Genomic DNA, 15,461 nt, shown 5'->3' on the forward strand with positions numbered 1-15,461 from the left:
TGAGTCCATGATTGTGATATCCATGACTTGTCTAGAAGACAGCATTCACAGCACCCATCGCTGTGCTCCACTCCTTACATTCTTCCCTCATCTTCTTCATCAGTGATCTCTGAGCCTTGGAGGAACTTGAATGATTTTTGAAAATCTTATATCACACAACATATTGAAGATTGGGACAGACATTTTCTGCCTTTCAGAAAATCCAGATTGTGTGTTTGAGACTCTGTATGTGGTTTTCTGACTTCTGTTTTGTAGGCTCGGAACTAGAATGGAAGTCAAGACAGGAAAAGACATTTTAAGTGAGGGGCAGGAGGGAAGGAAATGGCACAGGGTAAGAGAGAGGTTTTAAATTAAATGTTGGGTGTAATGAGAGAAAGGGGATGAGAGGGTAGAAAGCATGAGAAATTAGGAAAATAAAAACAGTCTTCTGACAATACCAAACAGATGCCAAAGTTCTGTTTTGTTGTAAAAACTTATTAAGTGCCTCCATTATGCTGATATAAATATGCAGAATGAAAAACTGACATAAGAAAACTGAAGACAGCCATGCGTTGCCTGGTATCAAGTTGAGAAAAAGAAAGGCACAGTGGGAAGTAGCAAATTATCATAGGGAAAATTTCAAGATGCATAAGATTAACTGCTGCAAATAGAAATATATCTCCATAGCAATCACAGATAAGAAGAAAGACAACCACAAGGAATGTCTCATTTGCAAACTTCCAGTGATCATAGGACAGAATTTCTCAGAACTGAGGAAAAATCAAAAAAGTCTCAAGTGTTTCTCTCACAGAGAAGGAGTTTACTTAGAGGCAGGTGTCACCTCAGGAAGAAGCCATGTCCAGCAGAGACAGAGTGACAGACAGAGCTAATATCTAGAAACACAGCAGTGTGGAGCTTTTCAATTTCACATTGATCCTAAAGAAACATGACAGTGTAGAAACACAACAATTTCTATGCATATGGAGAAAAGGGAACTAAGTACAGTGTAGTGAATGCCTAAAAAGAAAAATGTTTACGCAGAGCTACATTAATGCTTCAATTTCTATAACTGTCATAAGTGTGTATGATGACTTAAATCTGCACTGACTACTGCCTTCTGCCCAGGTCCAACAACAAAGCCTGCTTTAGCAGGAAGATATGCAAATAAGTCTTCTTTCTGCCCATAAAAACTAGGCCTGCCCTGACCCTGCAGCTCTGGCAGAGGAGACCAACCCTGGATTCCCAAATCCTCCCAGTCAGGGTTCAGCGCCGAACACAGGCCACTCACCATGGACTTAGGGCTTATTCTGGTTTTCTCTGTCCTTATTTTAAAAGGTAATTCACAAAGATGAGATGCTGTGTGTTGTGTGTACATGAGAAAGAGAAAAAAATGTCTTCTGTGTCAGTTTTCTAACCAGAATTCTTTATGTTTACAGGTGTCCAGTGTGAGGTGCAGTTACTGGAGTCTGGGGGAGGCTTAATGCATCCTGGAAAGTCCCTGAAACTCTCCTGTGCAGCCTCTGGATTCTCCTTCAGTAGTTATGCAATGGGCTGGGTCCGCCAGGCTTCTGGGAAGGGACTGGAGTGGGTTGCAACTATTAGTAGTGGTGGTATACTGACGTTGTGAAGGGCCGGTTCACAATCTCCCGAGACAATGCCAAGAACACTCTGCACCTGGAAATGAGCAATCTGAAGTCTGAGGACACAGCCATGTATTACTGTGCAAGAGACACAGTGAGTGAATTCTACTGTGAGCTCAGACAAAAACACCACTGTGGGGAACACAGGACCAGCAGGGGGCGCTGAGAGCATTTAGAAATCAGGGTAGGAAAAGAGCCTGCTCAGAGAAAAATGGAAGACTCAACTTCTCTGTGTTTGCACTGCTTTTCCTTATCACACTTAGCGATTTTCTCTACATGTATAATGTGTAGTAATCCTTGAATGTCCAAATGTTTTTTTTTTCCAGTTTCTTTTTCCTGTTGGGTTGTGTGTGTTTATTTATTACAGTGTTTCTCCTTGTTTCCCTTTAACTCCATCTGTGTACCTTTCTCTCTCAAAGTCTCACTCTTTATCTCTTTCTCTCCCTCACATTTTCTAACTACTCTCCGTGTGTTTCTTTGTGTGTGTGTGTGTGTGTGTGTGTGTGTGTGTGTGTGTTTGTGAGCGGACATATGATGCTGAACAGCTTCTGTGTTTCTCTTTTCAATGTGTGACACACACTGTTACTCATTTTTACCTTTTAACTCAGGTGTGTAGTGTTGAAGATGGATAGTGAGATTCCAGCACATGCTGTGCTTCAACTACACAGTAGTCTTGAAAAGGCCATGGATTCCAGACTCAGAATAGGAGTCACCAGCTGAGGGAAAGTTTTCCCTCTACTTCTCCTTGTCCTCTTCCTTCTGTTTTCTTCATTTGGATTGATTTATCCTCAATACCCCAACATTCCTGAGATCCATGCTCAGTGAATTGATCCTTTACAGAATCAGTTATGAGTGCTGGGTGTCAAGGAAGAAGAATTTGTGGTTCCTGGTCTTTATTTTAATAGTGCCTAAATACAGTTATCAAAATCATTTTCTGTAGAAACATATGTTTTAAAAGACTGAGTTAGGCTTATATCTCTGTGGTAGAGTGCTTTGTAACAATGTGAAATGTGTGAAGCTTAAGAACCAAACTCACTTAAAAATAGGAATTAAGCTCTTAGATAAATATCATTTCTTGCTTTCATAGTCTTAAATGAGTCACTCTCATGGCTGGGAATTGAATGGAAGTCTCCAGAGTAAGAAATACAGTTGGAAAATTGTGGAGAGGGAACAAGTCTACAGGAGTTCATCTCTTGGGCTCCATACCAAGCAGTTCATTCAAGATCTGCAGCATCCATGACACAGGTCTAAAGAAATACAAATTGTGAATCCCATGCAGGGTAAAGACAATGTTTTAATGGTTGTAAATGCTAAATGGCTAGACTATGTATGCATAGTACATGGTTTTCACATGTGTTTGGAGGAGAGAGTTGAATTTCTGTATGTTCACCAGTTGATTTTTATCTTATTTTTGAGTAAGGATATCATAGTGAATCTGGGGCACAAATATGCAGATAGAATCTTTGTATGGCAAGACTTACAGTACCTCCAGTCACAAGGCCTCCAGTGATGGGAATATAGGATAAACCATAACACCCTGCTTCTAAACAAAGAGTTGTGAAGCAAGCTAAGATGCTAATACTGGGAGGCAGGCACTGTACCACTTAGCCAGCTCCTGATCCCTGAATTTTATCACTATACATTGATAAATTGATGGGGTAGTTGACCAATCTCTTGTCTCAGGAGCGTGGCTGCTCCAGGGCAAAAAATACTTTTAAAAGATCTGTGTTTGGGTAAGCTCCTCTCTCTTAGTTCCCTGCTCTTCGCTTGAACCCTGGATCTGTAAGTTTGCCCCACTTCCTTCCTTTATTAATGCTGATTATTTAGGATAAGGCTAGTTTGGTTATTTCCCATTGCCTGCCGTCCGCGATTCATTTCAGCATCCAACTGGGGCATTTGGGAGCCTTCAGCTCCTGACGCCAGCCACAGGGTGTTGGGCTTTTGTTTGACTCAGCGTTCGCCCCACTGAGCTTGGGCAGTTTAACGACTGCTGAGCGGTTTTTCCCCCCTCCCTGCCATCACAGGAGAACTGCCATTTGTGCAGCTTTTGCTCTGTGGGGAATCAGACATTGATTTTAATTCAGCTAATTTTAATTCAGCAGGTCGCCCGCACGCACGGTTTTTTTCCCCCCAGGAGTTGCTTGCGTCTCAGTGCCTGTGTGTGCACAGGCTGAGGACAGAGCCCAGGCTCGAGCTGCGCCTGGTCCAGCAGTGCGCCTGCCCAGAGCTTTGGACCACCCCCCACCCCCCAACCCCCCCACCCCACCACCCCCCTACCCCCCCTGTCAGCCTTGCAGATTGCAGATTACACCCTCTCAGTGTAGTTCCATCCCGGTGCACCGCCTCAGTTCCCAGTGCCATCTTTGACTTTCTCTGCCACGTGGATCCAGGTGCACCACACCATCTACTGGCAGACAACAGTCATTACAGGTAAAATTTCTTTTGATTAAATATATATATACATACACACACACACACACATATATATATATACATACACACACACACATATATATATATACATACATACATAAAAATAAATACAGATCTGATTGAAAATGTCTGATATATAATTGTTGAAAAATTTAATAGCTTGTTTTATTGCACAATGACGGAATTTTGGAGCGATGCAAATGTGGTTTCCTTTGGTTGGATATTTACAGGGCTTGGTATCTTTCTTATTTTTATTTTTTTTTCATTATAACATGGTTGGACAATAGAAAAATGATAGAGTCCTTACAGGCAGAAGTTGAAAAATTAAGGAAGGGCACTACTGTTTTGAGAGACAACTTCCAAATGGTTGAGGCAATTTCAAAAACAATTCAGATTGACAATAACCACATCAAGAAACAGTTTGAAGTTCTCAAGGAAAGGAATAGATCTTTGTCTGATATGACTCTGTCAACTGAGCCAAATTTGCAGCAGATTCAGTCTGCTATTCAGAAAAAAATTCATTGCTGTGGAAGAGGGAACAGCTGATTTGAACCATAAATTTCAGTCCCTGTCTGTAGGAACGGAAACATTATCTGAGAAGATTCGAACCATTGAATGTATTAATAAGACTTCATCAAAGGGCTATGAAAGATTAATGGACAGAATTTCAATACAGGATGGCACAATTCATGCCATGAAAATTCTGTCCAAGGGTGAGATATTATCTGTATTGGACAAACTTCATATCTTAGAATCCTCTATGAAGGCCTTGGAACATAATTCTGGATAAGAAATTCAGGCCTTGCAGAAGGCAAAAGTAAACAGATTTGAAAAGTTTGAAGAAATTATAGACTCTGATGAACAGGAGCAAATGGTACAAAGGAAAATCTTAACCCTATCAGTGAATAGAACTCTCTGGGATAATTTCCATAAAGCTCAACCTGCCTTTCCAGTAATAGCAACAGAGAAGGTGACTGGTTTTAAAAACCCTAGGGTCATCAAGGAATATACATGGGAACCCATCTGTATGAATGATCTCAAAGAAATTAAACAAGCCGTTATGAATTTTGGGCTACATTCATCCTTTGTTAGAGAGATGCTCAAAACTTGGTCTATAAGCAACAAGCCAATGTCCCACGATTGGGTACAGTTAGTATCTGCTGTTCTAGAGAGCAGATTTCAATTAAATTGGAAGTGTATGTTCAGACAAGAGGCTAGACTTTTAGAACAGCAGGAAAGAGCGAAGGGAATTGACATTACCCTAAATCACATTCTAGGTGAAGGACTTTTTTCTGATTCTCTAGAACAAGCTAATTATGATGAACACACCTTATCCATATGTACTACAGCTGCCTTAAAGGCTTGGGACAGGGTTCAAGACCCAGGACAGAGAATGGAATCATATATCAGAGTTAAACAGGGTCAGACTTTTTACAAAGACTAACTAAAGCTGTACAAGTAGGGATATCTGACCCAGAAGCAAGGCGTATGTTAATTGAGTCTTTGGCTTATGAGAATGCCAATGTGGACTGCAAAAGGATTTTGGGGCCTTTAAAGGTCAGATCAGCACCCTTGGATGAATGGGTGTTGCATACAATGAATGTTGATACGTTTGACTATGGCATACAATGAATGTTGATACGTTTGACTATGGCACTGAAGTATGGGTAGAAGAAGCAATTTCCAATAGTAAAAGAAGGCATTAAAATACTAAATGATTTAACTGTGGCAATATGGGACATATGAAAAGGAATTGTAGACAAAGGATTTCCAGAAATAATAATAATAACACCTCTTCCAGGAATAACAGAAATAGGAGGCCTCAGCCTTCAGGTTTATGTAGGAGATATGTAAAAGGCAGACATTGGATGAATGAATGTAGATCAACAAGAGATAGACAAGGCAATCCACTGCCATCAGGAAATGCAATGGGGGGCCTCGCGCAGTCCCCCATTGCGAATGTGGTCCAGTCATTTCCCATTACTACAGAGAACATGCCTCGTCAGGAAAATTAGAAAGCCCATTCCTGCTGTTAAAAGCAAAAACGGCCTGAAAGATGAGTTACGTGTATTTTGGCAAACTTCTATAAGTGATCAAAGACCAAAGTTAAGAGTGTGTATAAACGGCATTTTCATTACTGGCCTGCTGGACACAGGTGCGGATATAAAGTATTATTACTCCAGAATGTTGGCATCCTTATTGGCCTTTACAGGATGTAAATGTTCAGTTCCTGGGAATTGGAACCCTATCTCAAGTAAGGCAAAGCACGAGATGGGTTGCATAGGGCCAGAAAGACAAATAGGAAAATTAAGGCCATATGTAGCTAATATTGCAGTGAATTTATGGGGCCGTGACCTATTGCAGCAATGGAATACCCAAATTAACATTCCTGCTACATCTGTAGCCTATATTTCTGAGGAATATATTAAAAGATATTACAGATGGTGAAAACCAGCCATTTGGGCTGTACAAGAACACAAAGCAATTGATGCCCCTTCAGAAATACCAACATCCCTGCCTCTAAAATGGTTGACTGAGAAACTAATATGGACAAAGCAATGGCCTTTAGCTGAAGAAAAGTTGCGGGCTTTAGAACAGCTGGTACAAGAGCAATTGGATGCTCAACATATTGAAGAATCCACCAGCCCTTGGAATTCTCCTGTATTTGTGGTTAAGAAAAAAATCTGGTAAATGGAGAATGGTGAGAGATCTCAGAGATATCAACAAGGTAATTCAGCCTATGGGCTCTCTGCAACCTGGAATTCCTTTGCCATCTTTATTAACAAAAGGATGGCCTCTCATAGTTATTGATTTGAAGGATTGTTTCTTCACTATACCTTTACAATAAAAAGATAGAGAAAAGTTTACCTTCACAGTGCCTACTTATAATAACTCTCATTCTACCAGGAGATACCAGTGGACCGTCCTTCCACAGGGCATGTTGAACTCTCCCAACCTGTGCCAATACTTTGTAAATCAACCAATACAAATAATACGTAAGCAATTTCCAAAGTCTATAATTTTTCATTACATGGACAATATCCTGATATCTGATTCAAACATGGATACCTTAGAAAGACTGTTTGAAGAACTAAAAATAGTTTTACCTAAATGGAGATTGCAGATTTCTCCTGAAAAAAAATTCAGAGAGGAGATCCTGTTGATTATCTAGGTTATAAATTAGGTTTGCAAAAAATTAAGACACAAAAGGCACAAATTAGGAGAGATCGAATATGGACTCTTAATGACTTTCAAAGGTTGTTGGGAGACATTTCCAGCCTTCTACCGGCTTTTGGGATAACATCTGATATGATAATTAATTTAAATAAAACCTTAGATGGTGAAAGAGACTTAAACAGTCCCAGAGAATTAACAGCTGAAGCAGAAAAAGAACTGGCAATGGTTGTAGAAAAGTTACAAGAGGCACATGTGGATAGGGTGAATCCAGAACTCAGTTGTATTCTCACCATATTGCCTTCAAAAATTTCTCCTACAGGAATTTTAATGCAAAGAGATGATATCTTAGAGTGGATTTTTCTACCACATAAACCAAGTAAGAATATAAAAACTTATGTGGAAAAAGGTTCTGAATTAATTATAAAAGGCAAATTGAGACTTTGTCAACTAGCAGGCATGGACCCAGCAGAAATTATAGTGCCTTTTACTGCTGATGAGATTAAAAAAAAATTATGGGAAGACAATGAACCATGGCAAAGAGCTTGTGCTACCTTTTTGGAAGAAATTAATAACAACTCTCCAAAAAGCAAGAGGCTTAACTATATAAAGAGAACTTCTTGGATTCTTCCTCAAATCATCCATGATGCTCCAATAACTGGAGCCCATACATTTTATACTGATGCTAATAAATTAGGAAAGGCAGGTTACAAATCAGAAAACTTGAGTAAGGTGGAACAAAATCCTTATGATTCTGTCCAAAAGGCAGAATTATATGCCGTTCTTATGGTGCTAAGGGATTTTAAAGAACCTCTTAATATAGTTATTGACTCACAATATGCAGAAAGAGTTATCTTACATATTGAAACTGCTGAATTTATACCTGATGATACAGAACTAACCTCATTGTTTATCCAGGTACAAGACATGATCAGGAACAGGCTTTGCCCTATGTATATAACACACATTGGATCCCATACGGGTCTGCCAGGTCCTGTAGCACAAGGTAATGCAGATATTGATCAATTATTGACTGGCAGTGTGCTGCAGGCTTCTGAATTTCATGAAAAACATCATGTTAATAGTAAACGCTTGAAGAAAGAGTTTTCTACTACATGGCAACAAGCTAAGGAGATTGTAAAGAAATGCCTTACTTGCTCTTTCTTTATTTATTTTTTTTTTTTTTTTTTTGGTTTTTCGAGACAGGGTTTCCCTGTAGTTTCTAGAGCCTGTCCTGGAACTAGCTCTTGTAGACCAGGCTGGCCTCGAACTCAGAGATCCGCCTGCCTTTGCCTCCTGAGTGCTGGTATTAAAGGCGTGCACCACCGCCGCCCGGCTCCTACTTGCTCTTTCTATAGCCAAACATCACTGCCTGCAGGGGCTAATCCAAAGGGCACACAAAGGAATGAAATCTGGCAAATGGATGTGTTTCACTTTGCAGAAATTGACAAATTAAAATATGTACACCATACCATTGACACTTATTCAGGCTTCCAATGGGCAACTGCTTTAAGTTCAGAAAAAGCTGAATCAGTAATCACTCATTTATTAAAAGTTATGGCCATCATGGGTACACCTGCACAAATAAAGACGGACAATGGTCCAGCTTATGTCCCTAGGAAAATGAAATGGTTTTTTTTGCTTATTACAATAGTAAGCATGTTACAGGTATACCCTATAATCCTACGTGTCAAGAAGTCATAGAAAGATCAAATAGAACTATAAAGGATATGTTAAACAAACAGAAAGGGGTGGAAAATACTCCCCAGAAATAGATTACATAATGCTTTATTAACCTTGAATTTTCTCAACGCTAATGATGAGGGGACAATGGCTGCAGAAAAACATTGGATAATGGAAAAGTCTGCTGAATTAAATCAACCAGTGTGCTGACCTTGCAATGGAAGCCAGGGGATGTGCTGCATAGGGGAAGGGGTTTTGCTCTTGTCTCCACAGGAGAAGAAAAATTGTGGATACCATCAAAATTAATAAACGTTTGGTTCAAAGAGGAGAAGCCCCTTGGAAAAGAAAAATAACAATTCATACGCAAGGATGGTGATCATACTGATGGTAAGAGAAACATAATTTGGGGTCAGGGTTCTTTTCTTATCTCCACAGGAAAACACTCATCTTCAAAGAATTTGAGGTACCGTGCATATTTAAATACTGATGGATGGAAACCAGTTATGACCCACTAAGGATCAGCAATAACATGAAATAAGCTCTGTGGGTATGAAAAACAATTTTTAATGTGTCTCAAAGTACATTTCTTTATAAATATTTAGAGCTGGTTTTTGAAGGTGGAATCTGGCCCAGTCCCTCTTCAATTCTAAGCCTGTTGATAAGAGATATCTCAGAGTTTCTGTCTCAGGTCAGGAGTTATGTTATGGGACAGAATAATAATAATAATAATAATAATAATAATAATAATAATAATAATAAATTTGTTAAACTTTTTTTCCTTCCCTCATATCTGTGTCTGTCTTTAATACACCTTTCATTGACTATATATATATATATATATATATATATATATATATATATATATGTATATGTCTCTGTAGATAATGTTTACCTTTTCCATAACAAACAACAAATTTTTCTTCAGTATTCTTTGAAGTTTCCAGGATGAAGATGGGGCCCCACAACATCAACTCCAACTGGTTATTATGATGTCATGTTTTTAATAGTGCTAAAATTAGATCTGTTTTTTGGTATCACCTGCACAGGATACTTTTGAATGGTACACATTTTTGACAACATTCTGGCCAGATCTCCTCAAAACATTCAGAGGCTAGATACATTCTTCTTAGATCAAATGTTACCCTGGGTATTTTACCATCATTTGCTTTCATAGAACCTCCTGAGAAGAATGTCGCCCCCATGTCAGCTGGAAGCAATCTTAGATGACAATGCCCCCTCTCCCAACAGAGTTTGCCCTCAGGTTTAGGGACACTAATTAGTAGTTGGTATAGGATTGAGGGGATGGGAGATATATTATATGGACTCAAGGGTGTATATATTTAAAAAAAGGAGGGATTAACTGGTCTGATGGGATGATTGATATTTGTGAGTTATAGTTTTTAGAAAACTGTATTGGTGCTGATTCTTGTATATTGATATGTTGAACATTGTATGAGAGTATGCTTCTACCTCTGTTTGAAACAATTGTTATATTGAGATATATACCATATTGCAATGTACATTTCTACCTCGGATATTATTTATGTAATGACCTTGTTTACATTTGGAAATAATTGTCTTCATTTATTGCAGTTGTTTATTCTCTTAGTCTTCACGTTAAATAGGTATTGTGAATTATATGTTTGTCATATTTATATTTAGGATAATCAGGTTTTTTAGATACATAGAGACTATATTTAGTATAGATAGTATAATCTTCGACCTCTTTGAAGAACTGTAGAACATGGCCTTTAATCTAACGCAGAGTTTTGTACTTATGAGACACAATCACTCCTGGCAACACTGCTCTAATCCTGAGAGAACATTGAGCACCAAGGGCACTCCACTGGGACTTTGTCTTCTTCTTGGCATAACTGGTCTTTGGGCAAAGAAAAGCCCATATCAACTACTGACAAAGATACAGAATATCCATAAGTGGATAAAACAGGATTGTCTTATCTTGCCAAGACAGGATAGGATAGTTCTACTAAAGGTTCCTTGCCTTTGAAAAATGGTATGTCGGTTGTGTTAGGCCTTAGCCAAAGTTGGTTGCCTCAACATTGCTAACGAGACTTTGTGTGATTGCCCAGGTAGTCAGTTGTCTCTGTCATCTTTTGCACATTTTGTAAGTTTCTCATTTGTACTTCGTGGTTGCTTAATTAATATTACTTCCCTTCTCAGATCTTTGATGGGGTTGAAGATTAGATAATTGTAGCTACCCTCTGCATTATTTAGACTCCTTGAAGTAAAATGCTTAGTAAAACTTCTGTTATATGTTCCTTGCTAAATATTGTTTGCTTCTTGTAATGTTATATAATCTGTTACCATTGTATATAGTTGGTTTTGAATCTGTCTTATTTAGACAAAAGGGGGAGGTGATGGGGTAGCTGACCAATCCCTTGTCTGAGGGGCGTGGCCGCTCCAGGGCAAAAAATACCTTTAAAAGATCTGTGTTTGGGTAAGCTCCTCTCTCTTGGTTCCCTGCTCTTCGCTGGAACCCTGGCTCTATAAGTTTGCCCCACTTCCTTCCTTTATTAAAGCTGATTATTTCGGACAAGGCTAGTTTGGTTATTTCCCATTGCTGGTCGACCACCATGCTTCAATAAATGAAATGTAATCTGTAAAATCAAATATGTGTATTGTATAATAATTTTAATCATTTTTAATTTATGCTGTTTAATATTTCTTTTTAATATTAATAACATTTCAGAGAGAAAATGTATTGCTAATTATGGATTTTTAAAGCATTAACTGTCTATCTCAAAATGAATGCCTCCTGTCCAAACCCTTATATATCCTCAAAAATGACTTTTAAAACTCTGACTTTTTATGGAAATCTAGAATTGAAGAGATGGGCAGGATCTGCAAAAGAAGAGAGAAAAGAAATAATTACCAGAATATATTGTATTGAAATTTTTCAAGAAAATAAATTCATTAATTATTGACAATACTACATCTGATGGTTGAGCATGGTGAAACACAGTCTTAATCCATTTGATAGGGAGACATAAACAATAATGTCCCTCATAGCTTGGTATATAAAGAAAGTCCAGGCCACCTAGATGACCCTGTCAAAAAAGAAGAATATCATCCCCTCTTCCTGTATATGGTAGCACATTTCTGATTATGGGTCTGTAAGATGGGTATGGGACTGTATCTGGAAGTGGGACTCTCATTCTCTCTGTATGTGTCTCTGTCTAAGTATGTTGGAATGTGTGGCTGTATCTGGAAGGGGGACTATGTGTGTGGCTGAGGTTGTAGTTGTACATCTTGCCATGTCCCCTACTTCCCTAATTTCATGAGAAGAATTTTCAGTTGTCTTACCTTGTGATTTTTTATTGTGATTGACATGGTGAACAAATACAACATGGTAATGAAAGGGTTTCTGTCATGTTAACTCTCACAATTCATCATGAGGAAAAGCAGAACATTAAATCTAGATAGGAACCTGAAGGTGTGAACTGAATCAGAAACTCTGATTTACCTGCCTGGTCTCCATGGTTGTTCAGGCTGCTTTCTTATACAAACCAGGAACACCTTCTCATGGATGGCCTCTAACATCAGCCTGGGCCTCTATCAAATCAGTCATTAAACAAGAAAATGGTTCCCAAAGTCTTCCATGCAGAAAAAATGATGAAGGCATATTTCCTAGCTGAGGTTCTTTGTTTCCTGATGACTCTATTTTATATTATGCTGATGAAATTCTAAGTACAACACAAATGAACAGACTGATATTGTCATGATAACGTGGCCCATTAAATGACTGCCATTTGTCCACCACATAGGAAAAATGACTTATGAAACACTTAAGAATATGGATCCACCTCTTAAATAGAAGATAATTATAAATAATGTGTGACTTTACCATGAACTTATTTCCTTTGCAAATGACTTTTGCTTAGTAACTTCCTTCTAGGCAGATTCACATAAAAGAAAAACCCAGGAAGCAAGAGAGTAGAGAATGCAGAGGGAAACTATGCCTGAAGTAACCAAAGTCAAAAATACCTGAATAAGTCAACAAAAACAAGTTCTTAAATGTAGTATCAGAATGTATTTGTGATATCCTTTCCTGATTTTTGTAACCACAATGAAAATATCAGACAAACCCAAGATGAGACATAGTAAACATTTCTGAGAAATATTCTTTTAACCTCCCGAATATCATGAATAAGAAGAACACAACACTCACGGTGTTGTTTTTCATTCAGTATTTGCAAGGATGATTGTCTCATCTATCTTATGATCTATTGCCATCATTACCACTCACAGTAAAGAGATTATGCACAACAAAATGAGGGACATAAAATATGGGGTACCACTACATAGAAAATAGTGTATGTTCTCCAGGATCTGACAGGGCAGATTGGTTACAGCTCCTCATTTCCATTCACTGGTGATTTACATTACCAAGACATGTGAAAATAGCAGGAAAGTGCCTTGTCCTCTATGATTATCCTCACCACAAGGCAAACAGTTCTGACTGTTCAAGCATGCCCTCCTTCCATGTCTTGTTATCACTATGTTTTTTTATTACTTCAGATCACATAACCCTCAAGCCTGGCTGCATGCTACTTTTCTTTCATGGGATGTTATGAACTGCTGGCTTTCTCTTCTCTCACCAATGCATAATCATAAAACCTGGGTTATTATGTGCTACAACCTGAGGACATAGAAAATGAGATATAAAAATGCAAAGAGAAAAGCAGACTGAAGTAAATAAAGATGTTCAAGGAAAAGTGCCCATGTATGGTGTCCCAAATTAGGAAGGTAAATAGTGTGAGACTAATAAGATAGGATCCAAGTCAGTAACTTGTGTTTTTTTTTCCAGATGAACACATGAGATCACATGTACAAAATGTTAGTAATCACGTTATCTTCTAGATGAGGGATAAGAATAAATTGTGTCTACTGACACAAAAATAATAAATTTTAAGTTTTCATAAGTAAGATTTCTAATGACTATGAGCTCAGATTATATCCTTAATCCACTTTATGAATTTTTGGAGACATTCAAATGCATCAAGTAAGTGATACCCTGGTCCAAGATCATTGAATGAATGTGGACTCACCATGAACATTTCTATCTTTTGCCTGTCATGTCTGCAGTGTGACTCAAAAAGTTTCATGTTTGTCAGGGATTAAAAACCCACCCAGAACCAGGAAAATGTTCCTCATTATCCATTTCCCTTCTGAGTATCCATTTCCATTTCTACTAAGAAGCACAAAGCAAAAGTCAGTCATAAAGGAAAGAAAATCTCCTGGGCTTCCTTTATCCTCTCAGGAACTACCTCCAATGGAAAGCAGCCCTCAGGCACAGGATGAAAGCCATGGCATAGCCGAGAAGCCCCATCTCCTTTACAATGGAGCCTCCAGAAGAGCATAGATGTCCTGGTGCTGCTCCTATGCCTCTTAAACTTTCCAACCTGTAAGTGTTTGGCGGTTTAAAGAGAGAGAGAACAGGTACATCATGTATGAAATATTTGAATGATGGTGATGTTGCTTTTCCCCAGGTGCACTGTCCCAGATCCAGGTGAAGGAATCAAAATCTGACCTGGTGCAGCAATCACAGACATAGACCCTGTCTCTCACCTGCACTGTCTTTGTGTTCTCATTAACCAGCTGTCATGTACACTGAGTCCACCAGTCTCCAGGATAGAGTCTGGAGTTAATGGGAATAATATGGTATAATGAAAACACTGATTATAATTCAGTTCTCAAATCCTGGGCAACCATCAGCAGGAACACCTCCAAGGAGCAAGTTTTCTTAAAACTGAAGTCTGCAAACTGACAACACAGCCATATATTACTCTACCATAGACACAGTGATGGAACCAGTGTGGACCTGTATGAAACCTTCCTACAGAGAACTTGGGAACAGCAAGCAATAATAAGGGCCAACAGAGACTTGCCAGTACTGGCACAAAACTTTTCAGAGTGCTGAATCAAAGCAGGTGCTCAAGCCCATGAAGGGTTGTCTTCTCAGTTTCCTGGCTTGCTCTGTGTATCAGAGATATTTTCCCATTGTAATCTTCTAGAACTTAGTCTGTACTAATTTTTAATGCATCTGAATATTTTTGAAGTCCTGTTTTCCACTGTAATTTCTATTTTTCTATACAACTTGTGATCTCATATGAACAAGATAAAGAGCATCACACAGGGAAGACCTGGCTATGCTGTGGGCACCGGGATCAATCTTGAAGAAAAGCAGGAGTCACTGAGAGTGGGGTCCCTAGTTTCACAATAGAGATTCAGTTAATTTTCCAGTTAGAGCAGAACTTAGGATTTTGGTAAGAGCCAACAGATCATGCAGGAATACCCTGGTGGGACCTATAAACCATTAACATTGACTTCCTACACTTTCTCTATCATTCTCACATGAAAAATGAACATAAAATTTATCATTGATCCTGATTATACTCTGGTACTTGTAACATGGAACCAAATAGCATCTAAGCTTCAGAAGCCTGCAGGAAGTTCTTGGCTAACATACTGCTTAAGGTGTTCCTGAGTTTCAAGACCCTTTCAGGAAATGCTGTCAAATTGCATTGTAAT

The 15,461-nt window shown here is 38.7% G+C and overlaps 1 pseudogene; it reads left to right on the plus strand.

The window, feature by feature from the left end:
• The first annotated feature begins 1,268 nt into the window (after window positions 1-1,268).
• On the plus strand, window positions 1,269-14,484 carry LOC119819827 (annotated as a pseudogene).
• The last annotated feature ends 977 nt before the right edge of the window (window positions 14,485-15,461 follow it).

Source organism: Arvicola amphibius, chromosome 7, assembly GCF_903992535.2.
Source record: "Arvicola amphibius chromosome 7, mArvAmp1.2, whole genome shotgun sequence".
NCBI lineage: Eukaryota > Metazoa > Chordata > Mammalia > Rodentia > Cricetidae > Arvicola > Arvicola amphibius.